The sequence below is a fragment of the Cyprinodon variegatus genome, unplaced genomic scaffold, assembly GCF_000732505.1.
Source record: "Cyprinodon variegatus isolate N-32 unplaced genomic scaffold, C_variegatus-1.0 Scaffold79, whole genome shotgun sequence".
NCBI lineage: Eukaryota > Metazoa > Chordata > Actinopteri > Cyprinodontiformes > Cyprinodontidae > Cyprinodon > Cyprinodon variegatus.
This window is the reverse complement of record NW_015150532.1, coordinates 1,437,770-1,443,834: the sequence shown is the minus strand read 5'-3', so window position 1 is coordinate 1,443,834 and position 6,065 is coordinate 1,437,770.

Below are 6,065 nucleotides of genomic sequence, written 5' to 3'. Positions count from 1 at the left end.
ATAGATAGATAGATAGATAGATAGATAGATAGATAGATAGATAGATTGCCACTTTTTAGACTTCAAACATAAAGATATAAAATTGTGATTTCTTGTGAAGAATCAACAACAAGTGGGACAAAATTATTAACTGCAATAAAATTTATTGGATATTTTAAACTTGTTTTAGAAGAAAATAAAATTAAGATGAATTGGCTCCTTTACTTTCAGGGCAGCAAACTCTCCAGAAGTTCAGTGAAGATCTCTAAATTTATCCAATGTTGACTTAAAGGACCCATGATGATAAATATAATCCCCCTGTGTGTGATCGACTTTCAGCATTAAATATCACAAGGAGCACTGAGCTAGCAATAATATTGTGCGCTGATGACTGGCTTGATTGCTCATTCCATTCACCTGACTAGCTCTGCCAAGTTTCTCATCACCATTCATCTGTGTCACTTGCTCCAGTCTCTATCTAACCTGCTTGCTCCCAGTCTTCAGTGCCAGATTATTCAAACCTTTGGTGAGAGTTCTCTAGCATACCTGATTTTGGTCTGCTTGCCCGATCCTGGCCTGTTCTGCCTGTGGACCTCTGAGCCTGCCTGTTCCTGTTTAGATCTGTTTGCCTGACCTGTCTTCGGACTCCTGCTGTAACTGCCTGTTGACGGAACCTGAATCTACTTCCTCACATAAACCTGGATTTCCCTTCATTACCTCCTTCAATCTCAGATCTTCTGGCTCGGTCTCCTGTCATCCTCCTTGACACCAGCTTTCACTTCGCCTTCTGGATAGTCCTGCCTTCCTTCGTCTGCTTGGAACTGATCTGTTGCCTCTCCTGCTGTCTTCAAGGCTTCATCGTCTTTGACTCACAAGGCGTGATCGCTGCGTGGTGCTGGCAGCTATTAGGCTGGAATCCACCTCTTCCTCTGGCCATGGACTGAACTTGGAGACCAGAGGTTCCTGTCTTAGTTCCTTGCAGTCACTGCAGATCCATAGTTTTTAAATAAAAGCCTTTAAGAGAAATCTGTCTGTCTGCAATGATTACTAGGTCCTCTGTTTTGAGACTTGACAAATATTGAAAGGGAAAGAGTATCAGACCACTGTGAATCTACAAAGTCCCGGCCATCCTTCTAAACTTTGAGCACAAACAAAGAAAAGACTGATCAGAGACATACCCCAAGCGAAAAGGTGGCACTACAAAGTATTACCGGTAACTGAAGGGGGCTGAATATATTTTCAAATCTCTTTTGACTATGATCAACAGCTAACATCATGTAAAAACATAAACCACTAAAATCAAGAGGTTTGTTTTCAAGACTAAACTATTAATTTATGTGGAACTATGTCTCTAAATTATGTGTTTTATAACCTGCCAACGTATAACTTCCCATTTTAGTTATGGCTTCCTGGTTATAATTCAATCTTCAGTGTTGCACATTTTACAGCTTAGGTCATACAATCTGGTAACCTCAGGTCAGATTAACGTCAAGTTGGATGTAGGCCTGAAATATAACTGAAATATATATAACTATTATAATTGAGCAGTAATTCAGTCAAAACAGTACTGAAAACATAAACAATTTGATGAAAACACTTTTATGTCTGTAAATTTGTCTTTAACCAGAGCTCCCATGTGACATTGTTTTAGCTTCAGCTTTTTAAAAGAAATCTCCTGTTAAGTAATATATCTGATATAACTGACAAATAGATAAATAGTCAAGAGATTAACTGATCAAAAGGCCTTCATACCAGACTGATGAGCCTTTAGCTCATATCTCCCAAATTAAGTGCAGGGCTTGATGTTAACCATTGCCCGATCTCCCGGGGCAAGTAGTTCTTATTGTCGGGAGAGTACAAATTTCATTACATTTGCCCGCCGGGCAAGTGCAATGATCGCCAAAAATATATTTATCACTCAAAATTACTTTAAAATCACCGACATTTGCTGAAAACGACCCACAAGCATTGCGCCATTTTTGTTGTTTGGTACACATTCTCGCGTGAATTCAAAAAGCCGTGTGATTTTCCGCCAGATGGCGTGATTTTTGTCCGGTGCAAATCAGACACATTTTTTTCCGACTTGGCAGGCTAAAAAACAACAACAAGGCTATTTTACCCTCCACCCATTTCACCCACCAACCAGATAACCCTAGATTAAAAATTATTTATCAGGGATAAGGAAAATTGGCATAATTGTACGCCATGCGCACAGTTTAAATACGGCTATCATATGGCAGTCTTCTGTACAGTGATGCAGGTCATACAATAAAAAATTTTCATAAATTTTTTTTCTCTTAGGCATTGGAGAGGTGCATTTAAATGTTATAGAGCTAAACATGTTAAATTGGTGACCTGTTATGTTATTATTATTGTCTTGTTGCTGCATTTATTTTGTCAGGGAAAATTACTCCTGAGTCAGTTAAAAGTCAGGGAATTCTGAAATTATGTAAGACAGTGGAAACCCTGAATAAAATAACTATGTATAATAACTCTCTAGAAAAGTCACATTATATTAATAGTATTATCTTGTATCAACATACCGTGACTCTAAAATAAAAGTTATTAATTTGTGACATTGACTTCTATCTTGTGATTTATCTTAAGTTTTTAACCTGTCAAGTTTTTTTTAGATTTTTAACATTACAATTTATATTTTTCCAAGCCCACAACAGTTTAAAGCAAAGTTTAGTTTGAAAAGAATGTGCAGGAAGGATTGAAAAGCATGTTAACACGGTAATGTAGGCTTGAGTTCATTATCTGACGCATGCATATACACACCAGGAACCTGGAAACTTAAAAAATACTGAATTACAAAAAACATAAAAAAAAAAAACATGTTTCATTGAGATATATATACAAAAATGAATATTAGGAACTATATTTATCAAACATTATACTGGGCAAGTAAAAATTGTTTCTGGGCAAATGAAATGTGAAAGTCACTTGCCCTTGGGGCAAGTGGTAAAAATCCTTAACGTCAACCCCTGAAGTGTACCTGTAATACTTCTATTAGGGATTGTATTTCCAGGTAGGTAAAACATAAATTACCAACAGCACTTAAATTTGAACCACTTGTATGGAGATTCATTTAAAAATCTTATAATATTACAAAACATTTTTTGTGTCATTCATCTTAGAGAAAAATACAGACATTCAAACGCTAGAATGAGGATGAGCATCATTTTGTTCTGTCTTGCAAGGCTTTGATGGTTGCTGGTCATTATTCTTAATGTTTGTAGAGATTCCAGAGTGAAATGGAGCTAAACTGGTTCACAGTCTTCCAAAGCTGACATCTAACGATTGCACAACTTTGTCATTAAATAAAATAGTTTCATGAAACATGGAGTTAAGAGAACTTTGTAAAAATTCCCTGCTCTAAAGCAGACAATTATCATTTTATTTCCCATCAGAGAGTTAGGGACTGAACAAAAGAATTACTGGTTATGTTTTATCCACTGAGAGGGTGAAAAGGAATTGAGTGCATAACAGTCTGTTATTAGAAGTGCTTTGATGGCACAGTTTAAGGAGTCTTTCATTAACTTATTGCAATGAAACCTTAGTCTTCTCTCTCTCGAGCAACTCTTGCGAAGCACCTGATTTTTAGCAGCCCAATTATTAACACTCTGCCCCAAGGAATAATGTGATAAGACGCATCTTCATGCAAATTATGCAAAACTTAAGGTGAATTGTTGGCTTTGGGGGTTCTCAAAGAAAGCCGCTTTATAAAAAAATCCCTGCACCTCTTTTATTAACTAAACAACAGCTAAATTATCTTCCTAAACCAAATGATGTAACACTTGTCTTGTGGAGATAAAAGTGTGTTTTAGTCACAGTCTAGAAGCTACTGCTGAAAGCTTAATCATTTAAAAGCTGAGTCCAACCTGCTCTCTGTCTGTAGGAACATTTATAATGAGCACTTGTGATGCGTATAGAAATTATTATACTTATTATATTGATTGATTCTAAAATATATAATGTATGATATAGATTTTTTTTTTATATTCTGATTAGTGATACTTTAATTTGATTCTATAATAGAGACTGTATGGAGGAAATTATCCTTTTTATTTAGTGAGATTGTCACAGAATGTGTGAGAAATTGTTATGACAGCCAATTAAGACAGCCACTTTGAGGTAAAAAAAAATGTTTTAAGCTTTATAAATTACACGGATCCTTATGTCTGTTTACAAGCAACAATGTTGTGATGGAAAAAAAAATATATAAATCCAACTGTGATAATAAATGGTTATAGGGATATAGGGCAGAGTCTTCCAGTCAATTAATTTCAATTACTAATAAAACTACAAGAACACTGCTTTACTATTTAAAATGATGCAATCAGACATACTATAATCTAAACTTAGGTGCAAAACCCTTTTGTTTTAAAGACTAAAAACTGTAGAAATAAACTCAGGCAGAAGAAACGGTTCTTCAAATCTATAATACTAATTAAACAATTTTTACACAATATGATCTATGTGTGACAGAACAGGGTAAACTACCTTAAATATCTGTATTTATTGTAATATACATTATTGTGTATTACCTCAAGCTCCATTTCATCAGAGTCTTAGTGGATTAAAGTAACTTTAAAACAACAAAGACTGTGTGGGAAAAAAAAGGATATTCATTTATGTGCAGCAGCCATCTCTCACTGCAGTTAAAATTTGCTTTTCCAAACATGTTATTTAAGTCAGAGTCGTCATACTTCATGAACATAAAACCAAAGTAAAGGTAAAAGTAATGGCCACTTCCATTTTCAATATATTAATAAAAGCTTACAGAGGTCACTAAAGGTCAACCATCCCTTCCCGAACATTAACCATATTAAACAAAAATTGTGCTAAACGTTTGTGCTCCATATGTGTGCAGAAAAAAAACATTAGTTTGTGCTGCACAAAGACCCAGCCTGTGTATAGACTGTAGGTCCACCCTTTATAGAACCGTGTCCAAGTATTTTGGACATTTCCATATTTTGTTATGTTACAGCCATGCAGTCGAAAGTCTTATATCAGCGTTTATATGATGGAAAACACAAAGGAGCAAATAACAGCCTTAGAAACCATTGTCTGTTTTGCCTGTATACATTCTGAATGTTTGGTGGAAATTTGTTTTCATCCTCCAGCATTTTGTAAAATCATCTTTGAGAGATGATGACTTAAACTTGACTTGAGTCAGACTTAAGCCACAGATTTGACAACCTTACACTTGATTTGGTAATAAAAGAAAAAAAATATTCTGACTTGACTTTAACCTGAGTACTAAAGACTTTTCACTTGACATCTGTTAGGATTCCAGTTTGTGTGGGTTGCTTTTGTGTTTTCCTCTTTCCACCACCAGGCGGTGCCCTGTCCTCGTTGGGCCTCCCTGCACACCTGCGGCTCGTTGGGTCATTACCAGAGGAGTACTTGAGCAGCGGGCTGTCACCACCTCAACGCCAGAGTGTTTGCCAGTATTGGGTATTCTAGCCAAACTGAGATTAGCAGAGTCTAACCTTAGCATTGTTTCTCTGAGTCTGAACTTATTTTTTGTCTTTGTTCTTTGGCAGGAAGACTTCCTATGTTACTTGATAAAGCCTGAACCTTCTACCCCTGGAAGGATTTACTGAGACTCACTGAGCAAGGGGAAAACCTCCTCTGGGTCCTACGTATGTCTGCCTGTCCGCTCCCAAACGAGTTTCCTCTTCTCTGGATTAAACCCCCACAAATTGGATGCAAGGATAAACCAAGAGCCCCCCAAAAAAGTGAGTGCCTCTCCAGCAATATTCAAGCCAGTCTATTTTTTCCACTGTTCCTGAACTGATCACTGGGATCTCCCCTTCAGAGTTTCCGGTTCCGGCTCACCAGTCTGCTGAGTTCCAGCATTGCTCCCCCACAGAGTTTCAGTCTCCATCAGTGTTTGCTAACCTACAATAAACCTGTTAAACTTTTACCCTTGGTCTCTGAGTGGTTCTCTGCATGTGGGTCAGATCTTTTGATTTTTTTGATTTTGATATACTCTAATAATCCCAGAGGGAAATTACTTCTCTGCATTTAACCCATCCCCTTGGGGAGCAGTGAGCTGCCATTGTGAGGCGCCCGGG